The sequence below is a fragment of the Gorilla gorilla genome, chromosome 1 (assembly GCF_029281585.2).
Source record: "Gorilla gorilla gorilla isolate KB3781 chromosome 1, NHGRI_mGorGor1-v2.1_pri, whole genome shotgun sequence".
In the NCBI taxonomy this organism is placed as follows: Eukaryota; Metazoa; Chordata; class Mammalia; order Primates; family Hominidae; genus Gorilla; species Gorilla gorilla.
This window is the reverse complement of record NC_073224.2, coordinates 83,279,774-83,303,283: the sequence shown is the minus strand read 5'-3', so window position 1 is coordinate 83,303,283 and position 23,510 is coordinate 83,279,774. Positions and strand designations below refer to the sequence as shown.

The following is a 23,510-nucleotide window of genomic DNA, read 5'->3' as shown; positions in this document are numbered from 1 at the left end:
CTGGCCATTTACACTTCTTTTGTGGTGGAATGTCATCAGTTAACGCAGGGCAGGGCATTTTCACTTCTTTTGTGATTCTTCAGTTACTTCAGGCCATCTGGGTGTATAAGTGCAAGTCATAGGGGATGCGATGGCTTGGCTTGGGCTCAGAGGACTGACAATCTTCTTGAACCATAATGGAAGTAAGTTAAAAATTAATAAAAGAAAGATATCTAGTAAATCTCCAAATATTTGGAAACCAACCGATAAAGTCTGGATGTGTGTCTCCACCGAAATCTCATATTCAAATGTAATACCCAATGTTAGAAGTGGAGCCTGGTGGGAGGTTATTGGCTCATGGGGGTGGATTTTTCATGAATCGTTTAGCATCATCCTCTTGGTACTGTCCTCACAATAGTGAGTGAGTTCTTGTGAGATCTGCTTATTTAAAAGTGTGTGGCACCTCCCCCTACTCCTGCTCCTGCTCTCACCATGTGGTGTTCCCGCTCCTGGCTTCACCTGCCATGATTGTAAGCTTCCTGAGGCCTCTTCTGAAGCTGATGCCAGAGCTGTTTCCTGTACAGCCTACAGAACCATAAGTCAATTAAACCTCTTTTCTTTACAAATTACCCTGTCTCCGGTATTTCTCTTTTCTTCTTTCTTTTTTTTTTTCTTGTGTGTGACAGACAGTCTTGCTCTATTACCCAGGCTGGAGTGCAGTGGCACAATCTCAGCTCATTGCAACCTCCATCTTCCTGGCTCAAAGAATCCTCCCACCTTAGTCTCCAGAGTATCTGGGACTACAAGCATGCACCACCACACCCAGCTAATTTTTTAATTTTTTGTAGAGACAGGGTTTTGCCATGTTGCTGAGGCTAGTCTCAAGCATCTGCCTACTTCAGTCTCTCAAAGTGCTAGGATTACAGACATGAGCCACCGTGCCTGGCCTCAGGCATTTCTTTATAACAATGCAAGCACGGACTAATACACCAACATACTTCTGGATTACCCATGGGCCAAAAGGAAAGTCACAAAGGAATTTAGAAAAATAAATGAAAGAGAAAAATGCAACATATCAAAATTTGCAGAAGGCATTTAAAACAGTGATTTAGAGAAATTTATAAATGCTTATATTGGGAAAGAACAACATCTCAAATCAAGGATCTAAGCTTGCAAGTGACAAAACAAGAAAAAGAACAGAATAAACTCAAAGTAAGTAGAAGGAAGGAAAGTATTATTAGAAGACCAGAACTCAAATAAATTGGAAACAGAAAAACAATAGAGAAAATTAATGAAACTAAAAGTTGATTATTTTAAAATTTCAGCACAATTGATAAACCTCTAGCCAGGATGACCAAGCAAAATAAGATGAAAATTAGAAACATCAGAAATGAGAGAAGAAACATCACTATTAACCCCACAGACCTTAAGAGGATAACAAGGGAACAGTACTATGAAAAGCTGTTTGTAAATTTGACAAAATGCACTAATTTTTAAAATTAAAAAAATTACCAAACGCATTCAGGAAGAAAAAAGTTTATGTTAAAGCAATGATTTATTTCATATATACATATGTATAACTTTTAAATTGAATTTGTAGTTTAAACCTTCCAAAAAGAATTCTCTAGGCCCCAGTGGTTTCACTGATGAAGTTTACCAAACATTGTGGAAGAAATAACAATTTTACATAATCTCTTCCAGATAAAGAAGAGGAAGGAACACTTCTCAATTGATTTTATGAGATTGGCATTACCCAATAAAACCAAAGACATTACAATTAAGAAAATGTCAACCCAATATCCTTTAAGAACACAGACACAAAAATCTTATAAAATGTTATCAAATTGAATCCAACAATATATTTAAAAGATATTAATAATATGGCATGATCAAGTGGGGCTTATCCCCAGAATACAAGGCTCACTCAACATTTGAAAAGCCATCAATGTAATTCACCACATCAACAGTCTAAAAAAGAATAATCACATGAATATCTTATTGGATGAAGAAAAAGTTTAGAATAAATTCAGTAATCACTTCATGATAAAAAAAAAAAAAAAACTCCAGCAAACAAAAAAGAGTAGGGAACTTCCTTAAACTAATAAAAGGCATCTATGAAAAACCTACATCTAACTTTATACTTCATGATGAAAGACTAATGCTTTCCCCCTAAGACTGGGAAGAAAACGTTGTCCTCTCTTAACACATTCGACAGTGTACTGAAAGTACTAGCCAGTGTAATAAGGCAATAAAAAGAAGTAAAGGATATAAATATTGGAAGGGAAAAAGCAAAAATATATTTATTCATACATAGATAACATGTTCATGTAGAACATTTCATTGAATCTACAAAAAGCTTTTAAACTAGTAAGTGAATTAGCAAGGTGCCAGCATATGTACAAGTCAATATAAAAAAGTTAATTATATTCCCATATACCAGCAATGAATAATTGAAATCGGAATTTTTTTCAAAAATACCACTTATAATAGCACCAAAAATAAGGAAAATATTTAGTTATAAACAATAAAATATGTGCACAATCAATTTGCTGAATACAAAAGATTGATGAAAAAGTCAAAGAAGATATAAATAAATGTGGAGATACAGTATTCATGGATAAGGAAAATTCAATATTGTTAAAATGTAAATTCTCCTAATCTACAGAGTTAATGCAATTCCAATTGAAAATCCAAAGGATTTTTGTAGGTTTTTTTGTAGATTTAGACAATTAAAATTTTATATGGAAAACCAAAATAACCAGATTAGCCAAAAGAAAGAAAACAAAACATAACATTAGAGGTGTCATACCACCTGATTTCAAGACTTTATAGTAGTCAAGATTGTGTGGGATTGGCAAAGGAAAAGATAAATCAATGAAATAGAATTGACAGTCCAGAAATAAACCTTTGTATTTATGGTCAATTGATTTCTTTAAAGGTGTAAAAGGAATTCAGTGGAGAAATTATGGTATTTTTAACAAATGATACTGGAACATTTGGACATTCAGATGCACATAAATTCATACATACATATACACACAATACATGCATACACACACACATACATACATATGAAGAATAAACCTAAACTATATGTCACACCTTATACAAAATGAACTCAAAATGGATCATAGACTATAAAGTCTAAAGTTAATAAACTTGTAGAAAAAGAAACTATCTTGCCCTTCCATGTCTTTTAAGAAGTCTTTTCTTTTTTTACCCCCTTGAAAACCCTGTAATTGCCTAACCTGGAGCTGATGCCTCACAAAAGAGAGGATGCCCACTCTCCTCAAAATGTACCCCAAACACTTCTTATTGCCACTAGACCCATAACTAGAGTCCAATTTCAACATGTTCCAGCAGCCTGGAAGTGGCAGCAGGTCTCTGAGTATAACTGTGGCACTGAGCCCAGGTTCCCAGATTTGTCTCATTCCACTTGCTCTGCAGAATATGAGCCAATATAAACTAAAAGTGATGTCTTTGCTAAACACCTGTTATAAAACAGCCTGAGGTGTAGATATCTCTCATCTCTGGCCTTGTTTTCAGCATTTTTCCTCCTTGGATCAACAGTTTCTGACTCCAGGTTAGGTTACAAGGCTGGAATAAAAAAACAAACCCCAGCTTGGAAAGGAAGGTGAAAAAGGTAGTCACTCTTACTTGTTTGTTCTCACAGAATTTGTCCACCTGACTATTGAAATACCCAGCCTAGCTTCTTAGTTTTTATTCATGGCTGTCGGTAAATATTTATTAAGTAAGCATTAACAGACTTATTGGGCAAGTAAAACATAATGTGCTAGGCAGCCACAAGAAAATACAAAGCCAGAGTCCCCAACCCCCAAGAGTTCATTCTAGACTAATCGTAAACACATGGCTTTATGTTTTCAGATTATGCTTAATGGAGCCACTCCAAACCATTTTCTTCTGGGTGGCACACCTCTGCGTAACGAAATTTTCCAGACTTCATATGGGCAAGGTAGCTAGGCAGAGAGAATGACCTAAAACTAAAATTGTTTCAGAGAGAAGTAGAAATTGTACTAATTAATGCTGGAGCAAGACAAAGATAGTCTTTGAAGGGGCAGATGGCTACAGCTTAGGTCTAACATTATGGAATTGATCTCGGTAGGGCACCTAGCATTGCTTCTACTACTCCCATGCCTCTAACTGTCCCATAAGCAGGTGCTGTTAGTGGCAAAGGCAAAATGCAGGAGTGCAGCCCACCATGGCTATAAGAAGTACTCAAAATCCATATCTTCCTGCTTTGGGATAGCTGAATCTCAATAGACAACAATTATTTTTATAACACACTTAAATAATGTAAGAGAAAAAACAGGAAAGAAGAAATGTTTAGAGAAAATGGAATGACAAATGAGCAAATATAGGAAAAGAAGTCAGGGAAAAGAACATCACACTATAGACTCATCAATGCTTTATACCAGCACCCTGCACAAAGTTTAACTTTGTAAATTGTCTTAAATATTAAATACCTAACTTTATATAAAAAGGCAACACCAATATCATTAATAACCTAACTTTATATAAAAAGGCAACACCAATATCATTAATAATCTAACTTTATATAAAAAGGCAACACCAATATCATTAATAATCTAACTTTATATAAAAAGGCAACACCAATATCGTTTCTTCTCAGCGCCTCCAAACAAAATTATGTATTTTGTTTTTTTTAATTAATTTTTTTTTTTTTTGAGACAGAGTCTCACTCTTGTCACCCAGGCTGGAGTGCAATGGCACAATCTCGGCTCACTACAACCTCCACCTCCAGGGTTCAAGCGATTCTCCCGCCTCAGCCTCTCAAGTAGCTGGGATTTCAGGTGCCCACCACCATGCCCAGCTAATTTTTGTATTTTTTTTTAATAGGGATGAGGTTTCACCATGTTGGCCAGGCTGGTCTCAAACTCCTGACCTCAGGTGATCCACCCACCTCAGCCGCCCGAAGTGCTGGGATTACAGGCATAAGCCACTGTGCCTGGCCAGAATTATGTACTTTCAATTGTTTATCCTCCACTAGAGATGCTTCTCTGTGAATTAGTTACACATCTTTATGAGTAACTACCTTTATCACCTACCTTTATGACGAGGTTGTTGATCTGAGAGATGGGACTATGGAACAGAGGAAAATTAACAGGTGCCCACTAGGCCTCAAGCCACAGTTGAGTTTTCAGTGGGATTGTACTCTCAGCTAATGAGATGGAAATGAAAGCTGAGTGCTTACTGATAAGAACTGACTTCATATCTAAGTGGGCACACAAAAACCCCAGAGGTGTAAGAGTAAATTCTGGGCTTCTAATCTGCCAATCAAAACTTCACAAAGGGTTGTGATTGTTAATTGTAAAATAAACCTATCTGCCCATGGGGACTCTTAGGAAACAGTGTTACTGACTATATAACACATGTAAATACTCTGTTTATATAGCTTTAATTGTCTAGCCCTCTGTAAAATGAAACAATTTAGTTTAGGGACACTTGAGCTCAGTATCTAAAGACTAGGACAAGCCCACATTCCTTCTCCTTGGAAGAGAGATCTTCTTTTTCAACAGCTAAAATGCAGCCATTTGCTAAAAATGACTCAGCACTCAGAAAGCTCAGGAGAACAAATCTCAGAGAAAGGGGCTGTCCCTGCCAGACACCCCATTTCTCCCACCCAAGATTTCTATGCCATGTATCACCCATACAGCCAGAAAGCTAGAAGTATATTTATTTTATAACTGACAAAGCAAGGAAACAATGCTGAGAGGTCCAGAATTGAACAATAATCACCATAGATATGTTTCTTTGGGGAGAATTCTTCTACGTAAGAGCCTTAAAATTACCTCTCAAATTTACTTTTTGAAACCATGGTGTTGAAAGGGACTGCTTGAGAATCTGGAACCCGGTGTTTGGTGAGGTTATCTTGGCCCATACTTCCTCTGCATAGCAAACAGTGACTCTTTGGAATAAGGGGCAAACTTGGGACTCAGGGCCAGAGTTATATTCACAGACTGGCTGCCACTTCCAGGCCACTGGAATATGATGACAATCGACCCTAGTTATGGGTCTAGTGGCAGTAACGGGTGTTTCAGGTAGGCTCCGAGGAGAGTGAGCATCCTCTTGTTTGTGAAGTATTTGCTCCAGGCGAGGCAATTACAGGGTTTTTGAGGGGAGAAAAAATTCTGCAGATACACAAAAGCAAGATATTCCCACTGGCAAGGGAGACTCAGAGCAACTCAGGGGTTCAAGATTCTCACTCTCACTTGAGACCAACCATATGTGCCCATTTCAAGTTTTGGGGTCTCCTTCCCAATCAATGACCTAACTTTCACATGAGAAACTTGGCATTAATTTCCCAAGAAAATTACTGATGTTGTAGTTCTGCAACCTGTAAAATTAAATTTTGTGTTTAATTTTTAACAATACCAACCCTGTGGCTACAAGACATAAAAGATCCTGTTAGGGCTGCCATGGAAGTTCTCTAGTTCTCAGACCGAGAACTAAACCAAGAGCTTAAGGACCTGAGCTTTTCATCTTCTGTCTGTAAGCACTCCACTACACTCAGAAATATCCATCCTACGCTACAGTCCTTGCAGTGATCACTACTGCCGTTAATAAGAGTCCAGTGTCCGGTCAAGAGACAGAAACCACACAGTAATTCAAATAAAGAAAGCATAATCATGAAGAGCTGTTAACTTGGTAAAAAGGTGGTTAACCACTAAAAAGGATAAAAGAGAATTGTATGGTGTAATAGAGGTGGCAACCTCAGACTACAGCTATCACTCTTAAGATGAAAGGAAAGGTAAACAAGGAGGAAACTTAGAAAGAGAGAAAGGACTCCAGCAGACTAACATTTGGGCCTCTAAGGAGATGGTTCAGCTGGTGCATAAACATGTCACCCACTGCTGGGGTGAAGAAGAAACCTCTGGGGGACATTCACTTGCTGGAACCACAGGAACAATTCACCACCACAAGGAATACTGCCGGGGCCAGGTGTGTGCTGACCCATTCACTGTCATGTGGAAAAGGCAAAAATAACAGGAGAAGATAAATCTCTTTTTCCTTCTCCAACTTTGAGAATCCCTTCAGCACTCCCTTAGCCCCTAATTGGCTGAACCTAATATAAAGCCAGATATCTGAGAAAAAAATGTAGTTTGCAGTGTACATCTCCAGTATCGTGAAGTAGGACAAAGAAAGGTAGTTTGGAACTAAGAGGAAATAAATTAATAATAAGCATACTTGAATATAGAGGCTAGGAGTAAAGAAGGGGAAAGGCGAACAGTTACAATATATGCTTTGGAGATAGAATCGCTTGGACTTAGTGTTAAGGCTCCTGTGGGAGGGGAGTAAAAGGAGGAATCAGGATGATCCTTCTAAAGAGAAAGGGAAAATAGTATATTCATTTGTGGATGGAATGAGTTTGTTGTGGTTAGAAAGAAAGAGAATTAAGAATTAAATTTTGAATATATATCAAATGTCTATGACATACTCAGATCAAGGTGTCAAATTGGCAGATAGATGGCTATACAAATGTTGAGCTTGTCTGAAGATAAAAATTAGCATCAACAGCATATATATGTTATTTAAGGGCGCTGGACTAGATATCATCTCCAGAGAAACTACAGATAGAGAAAAGAGCCAGAGAACCTCCTGAGACACACCAACATTCAGAAGTAAGAGAAGAGGTGAAACAGAGAGAGTAGCCAGTGAGAGGCAAACAAACAAACAAACAAAAAAAAAAAAAAATAGGAGAGTTTGGTGTAACGGAAGCAGAAAAAGAAGTGTTTCCAAAAAAGTAATCAACTCGGTCAAATGCATTGAAATTGAAGAAAAGCTTCCATTGGATTTTCTTTTTTTTTTTTTTTCCCAGACAGGTTCTCACTCCGTTGCCCAGGCTGGAGTGCAGTGATGTGATCTCAGCTCACTGCAGCCTCAATCTCCCAGGCTCAAGTAATCCTCCCACCTCAGCCTCCCCAGTAGCTGCATCTACAGGTGCACACCACCACGACTGGCTAATTTTTTGTATTTTTTTTTTTTTTTTTTTGTAGAGATGGGGTTTTGCCATGCTGCCCAGGTGCTGGTCCCAAACTCCTGGGCTGAAGTGATCCACCTACCTTGGCCTCCCAAAGTGTTGGCATTACAGGCATGAGCCACCACACCCAGCCTGGATTTAACAAGATGTATTTCAATGTATGAAGGAAGAGAAAGAAACATGAACAGAGAAATAAATGGTAGGAGAAGGAAATGTTGGGTCAAACTAGAAGTTTTAAACCTGAAAAAATATGAAAACTAAGTTGTCTAATATAACAGCCACTAGCCACAGGTGGCTGCTGAGGACTTGAAATGTGGCCAGTATACCATATGTAGAAAGCTGAAACTGGATACCTTCCTTACACCTTATACAAAAATTAATTCAAGATGGATTAAAGACTTAAATGTAAGACCTAACACCATAAAAATCCTAGAAGAAAACCTAGGCAATACCATTCAGGACATGGGCATGGAAAAAGACTTCATGACTAAAATACCAAAAGCAATGGCAACAAAAGCCAAAATGGACAAATGGGATCTAATTAAACTAAACAGCTTCTCCATAGCAAAAGAAACTATCATCAGAGTGAACAGGCAATCTACAGAATGGGAGAAAATGTTTGCAATCTACCCATCTGACAAAGGGCTAATATCCAGAATCTACAACAAACTTAAACAAATTTACAAGAAAAAAAAACCCCATCAAAAAGTGGGCAAAGGATATGAACAGACACTTCTCAAAAGAAGACGTTTATGCAGCCAACAGACAGATGAAAAAATGCTCATCATCACTGGTCATCAGAGAAATGCAAATCAAAACCACAATGAGATACCATCTCATGTCAGTTAGAATGGCGATCATTAAAAAGTCAGGAAACAACAGATGCTGAAGAGGATGTGGAGAAATTGGAATGCTTTTACACTGTTGGTGGGAGTGTAAATTAGTTCAACCATTGTGGAAGACAGTGTGGCGATTCCTCAAGGATCTAGAACTAGAAATACCACTTGACCCAGCAATCCCATTACTGGGCATATGCCCAAAGGATTATAAATCATTCTACGATAAAGACACATGCACATGTATGTTTATTGTGGCACTATTCACGATAGCAAAGACTTGGAACCAACCCAAATGCCCATCAATGATAGACTGGATTAAGAAAATGTGGCACATATACACCATGGAATACTATGGAGCCAAACAAAAAAAAGGATGAGTTAATATTCTTTGCAGGGACATGGATGAAGCTGGAAACCATCACTCTAAGCAAACTATCACAAGGACAGAAAACCAAACACCGCATGTTCTCACTCATAAGTGGGAGTTGAACAATGAGAACACATGGACACAGGGCGGGGAACATCACACACCTAGGCCTGCCGGGGGGTCGGGGGCTGGTGGAGGAATAGCATTAGGAAAAATACCTAATGTAGATGACGAGTTGATGGGTGCAGCAAACTAACACGGCACATGTATACCTATGTAACAAATCTGCACGTTGTGCACATGTACCCTAGAACTTAAAGTAAAATAATAAAAAATATGTATATATAAAAGAAATGTGGCTAGCATAAATTTAGATATGCTGTAAGTATAAATTACACACCACATTTTGAAGACTTAGTATGAAAAAATATATACAATATCTCATCAATAATTTTTACATCAATTATAGGGTGAAATAATATTTCACATACATTGGGTTAAATGAAATATATGACAATTAAATTTACCTTTTTCTTTTTACTTTTTTAATATGGCTACCATAAAATTTTAAATTACATATGTGGCTCACATCATATTTATACTGGAGAGAGTTGTACTAGAGCATGTTTGTATGCTAATATAATGATCTAGTAGAGAATCAGGAATTGATGATGTAGAAAGAGAAAGAGTAGGGAAAAGAGAAAAGACCTTTAGAGCTTAAGCAGATAAGGGGTGATGGACATCATACATAGATCAACAAACAAGTAGAGAAAGGCATGTACATAGATAATATTTGTTGTATCCTTCATACAGAAAGAACTCACTCTTTTTAAACAGCCATGAAGCAGTAATAAACATTTATCAAGGACTAAGTCACAAATAAAATCTCAAATATCCAAAGGTACAGATCACATGGTAATCAAACAAGAAATCAGTATGAAAAAGACAGCAAACTCAATCTAATTACATGGACATTATAAAACAGTTTTCTAAACAACTCTTGGATTAAAGTGGAAATCAGTACTAGAACACAGACTGTTTGAAATTACCAATGAAACGACACTACATTTCAAAACTTATGGGATACTACCAAAGTCTTAACTCAAAGGAAAATTCAGAGCTTTCAGTGATCTTCTTAATATATATGGAAGATTGAAAGTAAATGATCTAAGCACCCAGTTCAAGAAAGTTTAAAAAAATTAAAAAAAAAAATAAGCCAACAGAGAATAAGAGAAACTAATAAAAATAAAATTCAAAATTAATGAACTAGAAAGCATGGCAAAACAAAATTGCATAGACCTGGTAAATAAAGCAATTGTTTTATTTTGTTTTTGTTTTTAGAATACAACACACAAACCATTAATAAGTCTGAACAAGAAAAAAAGAGAAAGAAAATGCAAGTATCTACAACAAGGAAAGAAAAATAACTCAGCATTAAGAGATTTTTAAAATTCTAAAATTCCAAATACCCACCAGTAAATTAGAAAATCTACATGAAATAGACAAATTTTTAGGAAAATGCAGATTACTAATATTAGCTCATGAAGAGAGGAAATTATCCCAATAATCAGAGAAAAACTTGAAAATGCAGCAAAAGCTCTAACTTCAAAAAAAGCACCAGTTCCAGTTTGTTTTATCAGTAAGTTCTAATACATCATAAAGAACAGATAATTCCTGGATTATTTAAACATTCAGCCAGTACAAACTATGAAAAACTTCCCAATACACTTCACTGAGAAATTTAATTCTGATACTAAAGTATACTAAATACTAAACAATAGTAAAAATAAAATACATCTTGGGTCATTCTTAAAATCCAAAGTCAAATATTAGCAAGTCTAATTAAGAATGCTTTTGACAGCAAGTAACAGAAACCCTGACTCCAATTATCTTTAAAAATGAGGGTATTTCTGAACTCAACAGAAGTCTAGAAGTAGGATAAGTTTTAGGATGGGTTGTGGTTTAATTACGTTATTAAGAACCCAGGGGAGGGGGGCCAAGGTGGCCAATTAGAAGCAGCAGCTGTCTGTGGCACTCAGGGAGAGGAAGAAAGGAGCAAGTGAATATAGCACCTTCCTCTGAAATATCCAGGCACTCACATTGGGACTGATCACAGAAACAACTCGACCCATGGAGAAGAGAGAAAAGCAGGGTGGGGCAATAGCCCACCTGGGAGCAACATGAAGCCAAGAGAACTCCAACCCCCAGCCAAGGGAAGCAGTGAGTGAGTGTGCAACCCCAGGAAACCACGCTTATCCCACGGATCTTTGCAACCCACAGATCAGATCAGTGCACCCACACCACCTTGTGCACCCACATCACCAGGGTCTTGGGTCCCACACACAGAGGTGTGTTGAGTCTCAGCAGAGCAGCTGCTCAGGCATGCATAGAGACCCAGGAACTTTATATATTCCAGCCCCAGGATCCCCAACAGAGGTGTCTGTAACTCAGGCAAGGTGGGAGGTCTGTACATACCCCTAGGAAGGGGGCTGAATCCAGGGAGCCAAGCAGCATCAATCTGTGGGTCCCACTTCCACGACACCTCACAAAATAAGACCTACTGGCTTGGAATATAGCCTACCTGTGATGGGACAGAGTCCCCAGTGGGAGGGGTGGGCCGCCATCTCTACTGTTTGGTTGACTCAGCCATTCCAGTCTATGGGCTTCAGAGAATCCATATGGTTCAAACAAGGAAGGGTCTTCCCAGAACAGTACAGCGGCATTGCCAGAACATGGCCAGATTGCTTCTTTAAGTGGGGCCCCAATCCATTCCTCCTCACTGGGAGGGACCTCCCAATCGGGGCCTCCAGCCATCTCTGCCTGTATTCCACAAATGGATCCTGATCTCTTTCTGGAATAGCATGCCCGAGGGGAGGGGAGGCGAGGAGGGAAGGAGGAGGGGAGGGAAGGGGAGGAGGGAAGGGGGGAGGAGGGGAGGGGAGGAGGGGAGGGGAGGAGGGGAGGAAAGGAGGGCCACCAAGCTGGCTGTTTGAACGACTCAGCCATTCCAACCAGTGGGCTTCAGAGAGTCCAAGCCAACAAGGGCAGAAGCAGTTCCCCAGCACAACAAGGCTGTTCTATTGAGGCATGGCCAGATGGCTTCTTTAAGTGGGACCCTGATCAACTTTTCCTTGATGGGTAGATCATGCCAGCTGGGGTATCCAGCCACCCCCACCCATGTTCTGTGGCCAACAGAGTTCTAATTTTTCCCTGGGACAGAGTGCCCAGAGGGGAAGGCAGGCCACCAACTTGGCTGTTGGGCACCTCAGCCAGTTCAGCCTGTGGGCCTCGGAGAGCCCAAACCAACAAGGGGCTGATGGGATCCCCGACACAGCACAACTGCTCTATCAAAAACAGCCCAACTGCTTCTTTAAGTGGATCCCTGATCCCATTCCTCCTGACTAGGTGAGATGTCCCAACTGGGGTCTCCAGCCACCCCCTACATACTGTGTGCTCATGCTGGCAACAGGACAGTACCGCCCTGGGATGGAGCTTCCAGGGGAAGGGGCAGGCTGCCATCTTTGCTGTTTCATAGCATTCACTGCTGATACCTCCAAGTACAGGAAAAACTGAGGCAACTAGGGTGTAGAGTGGACCCCCAGCTAACTGCAGCATCCCTAAGGAAGAGTAAACAGGCTGCTAAAAGAAAAACAGATGAAAAAACAAAACAACCCATGAAAGCACCATCCAAAGGTCAGCAACCTCAAAGATCGAAGATAGATAAGCCCACAAAAATGAGAATCAACGCAAAAATCCTGAAAATTCAAAAACCCAGAGAGCCCTTTTTCCTCCAAATGATCACAACACCTCTCCAGCAAGGGCTCAAAACTAGGCTGAGCCCAAGATGACAGAAGTAAGCTTCGGAATGTGGACAAAAGCCAGTTTTGCTGAGCTAAAGGTGTATGTCCTAACCAAAGGCAAAGAAGCTAAGAATCATGATAAAACAATGCAGGAGCTGACAGCCAAAACAGCCAGTATAGAAAGGACCATAACCGACCTCATAGAGCTGAAAAACATACTACAAGTACTTCGCAATGTAATCCCAAGTATTAATAGCAGAATAGACCAAGCAGAGCAAAGAATCCCAGAGCTTGCAGACTATCTCTCTGAGATAGGACAGGTAGACAGGAATAGAGAAAAAAGAATGAAAATGAATGAATAAAACCTCTGAGAAATATGGGTTTATGTAAAAGAACCAAACCTACAACTGATTGGGGTACCTGAAAGAGACAGGAAGAATAGAACCAAGTTGGAAAACATACTTCAGGATATCATCCAGGAGAATGACCCCAACCTAGCAAGATAGGCCAACATTCAAATTCAGGAACAAGAGAACCCCAGTAAGATAACTATTCAAGAAAATCATCCCTAAGATATATATCAGCAGATTCTCCAAAGTCAAAATGAAAGAAAAAATGTTGGCTGGGCACAGTGGCTCACGCCTGTAATCCCAGCACTTTGGGAGGCCAAGGTGGGTGGATTACTTGAGCAGGAGTTCAAGACCAGCCTGGCCAACACGGTGAAACCCTGTCTCTACTAAAAATACAAAAATTAGCCAGGTGTAGTGGCACATACCTTTAGTCCCAGCTACTCAGGCTACTCAAGAGGCTGAGGCAGGAGATTTGCTTGAACCCAGGAGACAGAGGTTGCACTGAGCTGAGATTGTGCCACTGCACTCCAGCCTGGGTGACACAGTGAAACTCCATCTGAAAAAAAAAAAAAAAGAAAGAAAGAAAAAATTGTTAAGGACAGCCAGAAAGAAAGACCAGGTCACCTACAAAGGGAAGCCCATCAGACTAGCATTGGGCCTCTAAGTGGAAACCCTACAAGCCAGAAAAGATTGGGGGCCAGTATTCAATATTCCTAAAGAAAAGAATTTCCAACCCAGAATTTCATATGCAAACTAAGTTTCATAAGCAAAGGAGAAATAAGATCCTTTTCAGACAAACAAATGCTGAGGAAATTCATCACTACCAGACCTGCCTTACAAGAGCTCCTGAAGGAAGCACTAAATATAGAAAGGAAAAACCATTACCACCACAAAAACACACTGACATACCAATGATACAATGAAGTATCCACATAAACCTGCAAAATAACCAGCCAGCATCATGATGACAGGATCAAATTCACACATAAAAATGCTAATCTTAAATGAAAATGTGCTAAATGCCTCCCAAAAAAAGATACAGAATAACAAGCTAGATAAAGAGCCAAGACCCATTAGTATGCTATCTTCAAGAGACCCATCTCACGTGCAAAGACACACATAGGCTCGAAATAAAGGGATGGAGGAAAATTTACCAAGCAAATGGAAAACAGAAAAAAACAGGTGCAATCCTAGTTTATAACAAAACAGACTTTAAATCAACAAAAATCAAAAAAGATAAAGAAGGCCACTACATAACAGTAAAGGGTTCATTTCAACAAGAAGAGCTAACTAACCTAAATATATATATACCCAATTCAGGAGCACCCAGAAAAAGAAAGTTCTTAGAGACCTTCAAAGAGACTTAGACTCACACACAATAATGGTGGGAGACTTTATCACCCCACTGACAATATTAGGCAGATCATTGAGACAGAAAATTATCAAAGACATTCAAGACCTCAACTCAGCTCTGGATCAAGTGGGCCTGATAGCTATATACAGAACTCTCCACTCCAAAACAACAGAATATACATTCTTCTCATCGCCACAGCACTTACTCTAAAATTGATTACATAATTGGAAGTAAAACACTCCTCGGCAAATGCAAAAGAACTGAAAACATAACAAAGAGTCTCTCAGACCAAGGTGTAATCAAATTAGAACACAAGATTAAGAAATTCACTCAAAACCATATAACTACATGAAAAATGAACAATCTGCTCCCGAATGACTTTTGGTTAAATAATGAAATTAAGGCAGAAATCAAGAAGTTCTTTGAAACTAATGAGAACAAAACTACAATGTCCAGAATCTCCAGAATGCAGCTAAAGCACTGTTAAGAGGGAAATTTATAGCACTAAATGTCCACATCAAAAAGCTAAAAAGATCTCAAGTTAACAACCTAACATCACAACTAAACAAACTAGAGAAAAAAGAGCAAACCAACCCAAAGCTAGCAGGAGACAAAAAATAACCAAAATCAGAGCAGAACTGAAGAAGACAGAGACATGAAAAACCCTTCAAAGAATCAATGAATCCAGGAGCTGGTTTTTTGAAAAAAATTAATAAAATAGATAGACTGCTAGCTAGACTAATAAAGAATAAAAGAGAAAAGATTCAAATAAACACAATCAGAAGTGATAAGGGTGATATCACCACCGATCCCACAGAAATACAAACAACTATCAGAGAATACTACAAACACCACTATGTACATAAACTAGAAAAATCTAGAAGAAAAGGATAAATTCCTGGACACATACACCCTCCCAACACTGAACCAGGAAGAAACTGAATCCCTGAATAGACAATAATGAGTTTGGAAATTGAAGCAGTAATAAATAGCCTACCAACTGTTGGGAAAAAGCTGAGTGTTGGGAAGAAAGCTGAGGCAGGGCTCGCATTTCTGCCACAGTGTCCTCTGGAATGTGTCTAGACTTGCTGGCTCCTTGCTTCTAGCCCTCCTAGGCTCCTAGATCGATTGTATCTTCATTATCTCAAGTAGCAGAACATGTTCCTTATAAAGGCCAAACCATCACAGCTGTAGATCATGCACCTGCTCTTCTGACCTCCACATTCTCACCACCTGTTTCTCTGTTGGATTACCAATAAATAGCATGGGCTCCCAGAGCTCAGAGCCTTCACAGCCTCCATACACTAGCAATGGCCCCCTGGTTCCACCTTTCTCTCTCAAACTGTCTTTTTCTCAATCCTTTGACTCTGCTGGACTTTGTCACCCCCATGACCTGGTGTTGGGTCTGATCACCCCAACACCAACAAAAAAAAAAGCCCAGGACCAGACAGATTCACAGGTGAGTTCTACCAGAAGTACAAAGAACAGCTAATACCACTCCTACTGAAACAATTTAATATTCAAAAAAATCGAAAAGGAGGGACTCCTCCTAACTCATTGTATGAGGCCAGCATCATCCTGATATCAAAACCTGGCAGAGACACAACAAAAAAGGGAAATTTCAGGCCAATATCTTTGATGAACATCAATGCAAAAATCCTCAACAAAATACAGGCAAACTGATTCCAGCAGCACATCAAAAAGTTTATCCACCACGATCAAGTTGGCTTCATCTTTGGGATGCAAGGCTGTTCAACATACGAAAATCAATAAATGTAAGTTATCACATAAACAGAACTAAAGACAAAAATCACATGATTATCTCAATACATACAGAAAGTCTTCGATAAAATTCAACATCCCTCATGTTAAAAACTCTCAATAAACTAAGTATTGAAGGAACATGTCTCCAAATAATAAGAGCCATCTATGACAAATGCACAGCCAATATCATACTGAACGGGCAAAAACTGGAAGCATTCTCTTTGAAAAGTGGCACAAAACAAGGCTGCCCTCTCTCACCACTCCCAGTCAACACTGGAAGTTCTGGCCAAGGCAATCTGGCAAGAGAAAGAAATAAAGCATATTCAAATAGGAAGAGAGGAAGTCAAACTATCTTTATTTGCAGGTGACATGATCCTGTATCTAGAAAACCCCAATGTCTCAGTCCAAAAGCTTCTTAAGCTGATAAGCAACTTCAGCAGTCTCAAGATACAAAATCTATGTGCAAAAATCACTAGCATTCCTATACACCAACAACAGGCAAGCTGACAGCCAAATCCCATTCACAATTGCCACAAAAAGAATAAAATACCTAGGAACACAGCTAACCAGGGAAGTGAAGGACCTCTTCAAGAACTACAAACCACCACTCAAAGAAATCAGAGAAGACACAAAAGAATGGAAAAACATTCCATGCTCATAGATAGGAAGAATCAATATTGTGAAAATGGCCATACTGACCAAAGTGATTTATAGATTCAGTGCTATTTCTGTTAAACTACCATTGAGATTCTTCACAGAATTAGAAAAAAACTATTTTAAAATTCATATGGAACCCCAAAAGAGCATGAATAGACAAGGCAATTGTAAGCAACAAAAACAAAGCTGGAGGCATTATGCTCCCAAACTTCAAACTATACTACAGGACTACAGTAACCAAAACAGCATGGTACTGGTACAAGAACAGAAACATAGACCAATGGGACAGAATAGAGAATCCAGATATAAGTCTGCACACCTACAACCATCTGATCTTTGACAAACCTGACGAAAGCAAGCAATGGGAAAAGGATTCCCTATTTAATAAATGGTGCTGGAGAACTGGCTAGCCATATGCAGAAAATTGAAACTGGACCCCTTCCTTATACCATATGCAAAAATTAACTCAAGATAGATTAAAGACTTACATGTAAAACCCAAAACTATAAACACTTCAGAAAAAAACCTAGGAAATATCATTGAGGACACAGGTATGGGCAAAGATTTCATGACAAAGATGCCAAAAGCCAAAATTGACAAATGGGATCTAATTAAACTAAAGAGCTTCTGCACAGCAAAAGAAACTATCATCAGAGTGAACAGACAACTTACAGAATGGGAGAAAATTTTTGCAATCTATCATCTGACAAAGGTCTAATATCCAGCATCTATATGGAATTTAAACAAATTTACAAGAAAAAAACAAACAACCCCATTAAAAAGTGGGCAAAAGACAAAACAGACACTTCTCAAAAGATGACATAGATGTGGACAACAAACATGAGAAAAAGCTCAACATCAGTGTTCATTACAGAAATGCAAATCAATACAACAATGAAATACCATCTAACACCAGTCAGAATGGCTATTATTAAAAAGTCAAAAACAACAGATGGCTGGCAAAGTTGTGATGAAAAAGGAAAACTTTTACACTGTTGGCGGGAAAATAAGTTCGTTCAACCATCAAGGAAGACAGTGTGGCAATTCTTCAAAGACCTAGAAGCAGAAATACCATTCAACCCAGCAATCCCATTACTGATATACCCAAAGGAATAAAAATCATTCTATTATAAAGATACATACATGCATATGTTCATTGCAGCACTATTCACAACAGCAAAGGCCTGGAACCAACCTAAATGCCCATCAATGATAGACTGGACAAAGAAAATGTGGTATATATACACCATGGAATACTAGGTAGCCATAAAAAGGAATGAGATCTTGTCCTTTTTAGGGACATGGATGGAGCTGGGGGCCATTATTCTTAGCAAACTAATGCAGAAACAGAAAACCAAATACCACAAGTTTTCACTTACATGTGGGAGCTGAATGATGAGAACATATGGACACGTTGTGGGGAGCAATACACACTGGGGCCTGTCAGAGGACAGGGCATGGGAAGAGGGAGAGCATCAGGAAGAATACCTAATGAATGATGGGCTTAATACCTGGGTGATGGGATGATCTGTGCAGTAAACCAACATGGCACACATTTACCTATGTAACAAACATGCACATGCTGCACATGTACCCCTGAACTTAAAATGAAAGTTGGAAATTAAAAAAAGAATCCATCCTTTCCATCTTTCTGGTCTGCCATTCTTTGTGTTATTTCATTCCTGGTTAGGTAGCAACATGATTGCAATATTTCCAAGCATCCAGACATGATTTCCAGAAAAAGATGAAACACTAACTCTTTTAGATTTCTACTCAGGAGCCAAAGACACTTTTCCCAGAAGTTCACCTAGCAGGCATCATTGCTTACTAGCAAGAGTTGGATTACATGCTCATAACTGAACCAAACCCTAATCACCAGAATGGAGTTGTTTTAGACCAGCTCATCAGCATCTCCTGGAGGACTTGTTAAAATATACATTGCTGGACCTCATCCCCAGGGTTTCTGACTCAGTAGGTCTGGAATGGGACTTGATACTCTGCATTTCTAATAAATTCCCCAGTTACATTAATACCGATTATCTTGGACCAGTCAGGACTATCTCTAGAGCTGGAAATGAGGTCAACTTCCCCAAGACAGCTAGCTACACCGAGAATGGATACCTGAACACAGCAGTGACTCTATTAGAAAATAAGGAAGTATAAATGGATGTGCAGCAGCCTCCGTGCCAATCTAAGAATCTATTAATAAAACAGTATTACCAAATAGGATTTAGCCTAAGAATACAAGGTGATTGAACATTTGGAAATGTATTCATGTATTACACTAATAGATTAAGGAGAAAAGCTTCATGCTTTGTGTTACTAAAGGCCAAAAGACATTTGATAAAATTAAAAATCCATTCCTGATTTGAACTCAGTTTCTTCAGCTTTAAAATGGTGGTAAGGGGGTTGGAGATAGGGTTTGTATTATACGACCTCAAAGTTCCCTTCCACTGTAAAGATTTATGACTCTAACAATCTGCAGTGACCACTGGATAAGTTCTCCATAAAGAACACTTTGATGAGCCAAAATGTAAAAACTATATTATTTTTATCACTAAGTAATGCCCAACTGATCTTCTCAAACACTCAATATTCTTTTCTCCCTCCCTGAACCTGGGTGTGGCTCACACATGAGTGAAGAAAGGGTGAGGCCGAGACTCTGTGAAATGGAAAGGGTGTATGTTGAGCACATTAGCTGGTAAATTTTTTAAAAATTAAAGTATAGTGGTCTATTTTTAGGCTACATCAAAATGACTCCCAGTCAAAACTTCAGGGATCCTTTATAGTCTGATGGCTACTTACTAAAAGGCAAATATCCTGAGGGAAGGATCTTCAGGAAAAGCACTAACATGCACTGAGAGATCACCAGTGTATTAGTCCGTTCTCACGCTACTGATAAAAACATATCCGAGACTGGGTAATTTATAAAGGAAAGAAGTTAATTACTAACAGTTCAGCATGGCTAAGGAGACCTCAGGAAACTTACAATCATGGCAAAAGGGGAGGCAAACACATCCTTCCTCACATGGCAGCAGCAAGGAGAACTGCAGAGCAAAGTGGGAGAAAAGCCTCTTATAAAACCATCAGATTTTGTGAGAACTCACTGTCACAAGAACACCATGAGAGTCCCTCCCACAACATGTGGGGATTATGGGAACTACAATTGAAGATGAGATTTGGGTGGGGACACAGCTCAACCATATCAACCAGATACCAGGCTAGTCAAATGTACCACTTGCTGCAGGGATGTCAACTATCTCAATGAGTGAATATGTAAAGAATTTTGTAGAGTAGAGGATCTCAAAGATGTCTACCATCTCTGGGTGGGCTATCTACTCAATCACAGCCAGAGGCTATGGGCTATCAATCGTTCAATGAACCTCTACACCCAGGATGCATCTAAACAAAGGTTTTATAAAGAAAGCATGATCTCAACAATGTTTTTCATGTAAGAAGAACCTTCCTGGTAATTATAGTGATTTTAACAATTTAGCAACATTGACTGAAACTTCCTGAAGTTTGTTTTGAAACACTGGAGTGAGCTTTTTGAACAATTCAGGAAAACAATAGTTCATATACAACTATTCTAATGTACACACAGTGGCAATTTCTTTTTCTTTTCTTTTCTTCTTGTTTTTTTAACCTTATTGAAGTACTGCAAAATACACATAGAGAAAACGGCAATTATCTTAAATATACAGTTTGATGAGTTTTTACAAACTAAACACATGTAATAGCCAGTATCCAGATCAATGGTCCTGTGCAATCACCAAGTGGCCAGCTTTCTTTATGAAGGAGTGTAGGCACACTTGTAGTCCTAGCTACACAGGAGTCTGAGGCAGAGGATACTTGAGCCCAGGAGTTGGAGGCTGCAGTGAGCCAAGCATGGGTGAAGTGAGGTCCTGAATCAAATAATAACAATAATAATTTACTACTCCAAAATCCCTCTGAGAGTTATTTCTCATTGTAGCATTTTATTAGCTGTTGTCTTTCATTTTCACTCCTACATTTCCTACTTTGATTTCTCTCCAGATTGTAGAAGTCCTGTAGTAGATATAATAGGGAGTAGTAGATATAATGACAACATTAAACATGATTGATATGGTTTGGTTGTGTCCCCACCCAAATCTCATCTTGAATTTAACTCCCACAATTTCCACATGTCACGGGAGAAGCCCAGTAGAAGGTGAATGAATCATGGGGGCAGGCCTTTCCTGCACTGTTCTCGTGACAGTGAATGAGTCTCACAAGACCTGATGGTTTTAAAAATGGGAGTTTCCCTGAACAAGCTTTCTTTTTGCCTGCCACCATCCATGTAAGATGTGACTTGCTCCTCCTTGCCTTCCACCATGATTGTGAGGCCTCCCCAGCCATGTGGAACTGTAAGTCCATTAAACATCTTTCCCATATAAATTACCCAGTATCAGGTATGTCTTTATCAGCAGTGTGAAAATGAACTAATACAGTAAACTGGCACCAGTAGAGTGGGGCACTGCTGAAGAGATACCCAAAAATGTGGAATCAACTTTGGAACTGACTAACAGGCAGAGGTTGGAACAGTTTGGAGGGCTCAGAAGAAGACGGGAAAATATGGGAAAGCTTGGAACTCCCTAGAGACTTGTTGAATGCCTTTGACCAAAATGCTGATCATGATATGGACAATGAAATCCAGGCTGAGGTGGTCTCAGATGGAGATGAGGAGCTTGTTGGGAATTAGAGAAATGGTGACTCCTGTTACGTTTTAGCCAAGAGGCTGGCAGCTTTTTGCCCCTGCCTAAGATATTTGTGGAACTCTGAACTTGACAGAGATGATTTAGGGTATCTGGCAGAAGAAATTTCTAAGCAGCAAAGCATTCAAGAGGTGACTTGGATGCTGTTAAAGGCATTCAGTTTTATAAGGGAAGCAGAGCATAACAGTTCAGAAAATTTGCAGCCTGACAATGTAATAAAAAAGAAAATCCCGTTTTCTTAGGAGAAATTTGATCTGGCTGCAGAAATGTGCATAAATAACAAGAAGCCAAATGTTAATACCCAAGACAATGGGGAAAATGTCTGCAGGGCATGTCAGAAGTCTTCACGGCAGCCCCTCCCATCACAGGCCTGGGGGCCTAGGAGGAAAAAATGGTTTCGGGGGCCAGGCCCAGGGTCCCCATGCTGTGTGCAGTCTGGGCACTTGATGTCCTGTGTCCCAGCTGCTTCTTTTAGCCATGACTAAAAGGGGCCAATATACAGCTTGGGCCATGGCTTCAGAGGGTGCAAGCCCCAAGCCTTGGCAGCTTCCACATGGTGTTGAGCCTGTAGGCACACAAAAGTCAAGAACTGAGGTTTGAGCACCTCTGCCTAGATTTCAGAGGATGTATGGAAATGCCTGGATATCCAGGCAGAAGTTTGCTGCAGGGCCAGGGCTGTCATGGAGAACCTCTGCTAGGGTAGTGCAGAAAGGAAATGTGGGGTCAGATCCCCCACATAGAGTCCCTACTGGGGCACTGCCTAGTGGAGCTGTGAGAAGAGGGCCACCATCCTCCAGACCCCAGAGTGGTAGATCCACCAACAGCTTGTACCGTGTGCCTGGAAAAGCCACAGACACTCAACACCAGCCTGTGAAAGGAGCCAAGTGGGAAGCTGTACCATGCAGAGCCACAATGGTGGAGCTGCCCATGACCATGGGAACCCACCTCTTGCATCAGCATGACCCAGATGCAAGACATGGAGTCAAAGGAGATAATTTTGGAGCTTTAAGTTTGACTGCCCTGCTGGATTTTGGACTTGCATGGGGCCTATAACCCCTTTGTTTTGGCCAATTTCTCCCATTTGGAATGGCTGTATTTACCCAATGCCTGTAACCCCATTGTATCTAGGAAGTAACTTGCTTTTGACTTTACAGGCTCATAGGCAGAAGGGACTTGCCTTGTTTTGGATGAGACTTTAAACTGGGGACTTCTGAGTTAATGCTGAAATTAGTTAAGACTTTGGGGGACTGTTAGGAAGGCATGATTGGTTTGAAATGTGAGGACATGAGATTTGGGAGGGGCCAGGGGCAGAATGATATGGGTTGGCTGTATCCCCACCCAAATCTCATCTTGAATTGTAACTCCCACAATTCCACATGTGATGGAAGGAACCCAATGGGAGGTGACTGAATCATGGAAGCAGGTCTTTCCTGCACTGTTCTCATGATACTGAATGAGTCTCATGAGATCTGATGGTTTTAAAAATGAGAGTTTCCTGCACAAGCTCTCTTTTTGCCTGCCACCATCAACATAAGATGTGACTTGCTCCTCCTTGCCTTCTGCCATGATTGTGAGGCCTCCCCAGCCATGTGGAACTATAAGTCCATTAAACCTCTTTCCTGTATAAATTACCCAGTTTCAGGTATA

At 39.7% G+C, this 23,510-nt stretch overlaps 1 protein-coding gene across 5 annotated transcripts in view; it reads right to left on the bottom strand.

The window, feature by feature from the left end:
• TNFSF4 (TNF superfamily member 4) overlaps nt 1–23,510 on the bottom strand; it is a 305,662-nt gene that overhangs the window by 277,039 nt on the left and 5,113 nt on the right. For 2 of the 5 annotated variants that reach the window (XR_010135394.1, XM_063710796.1), the window contains exon 2: nt 13,781–13,911. The exons of the other annotated variants lie outside the window; for them this stretch is intronic. The gene's annotated coding sequence lies outside the window, so the exon portion shown is untranslated. The remainder of the gene's footprint in view (nt 1–13,780; nt 13,912–23,510) is intronic. 5 annotated transcript variants of the gene reach the window in all.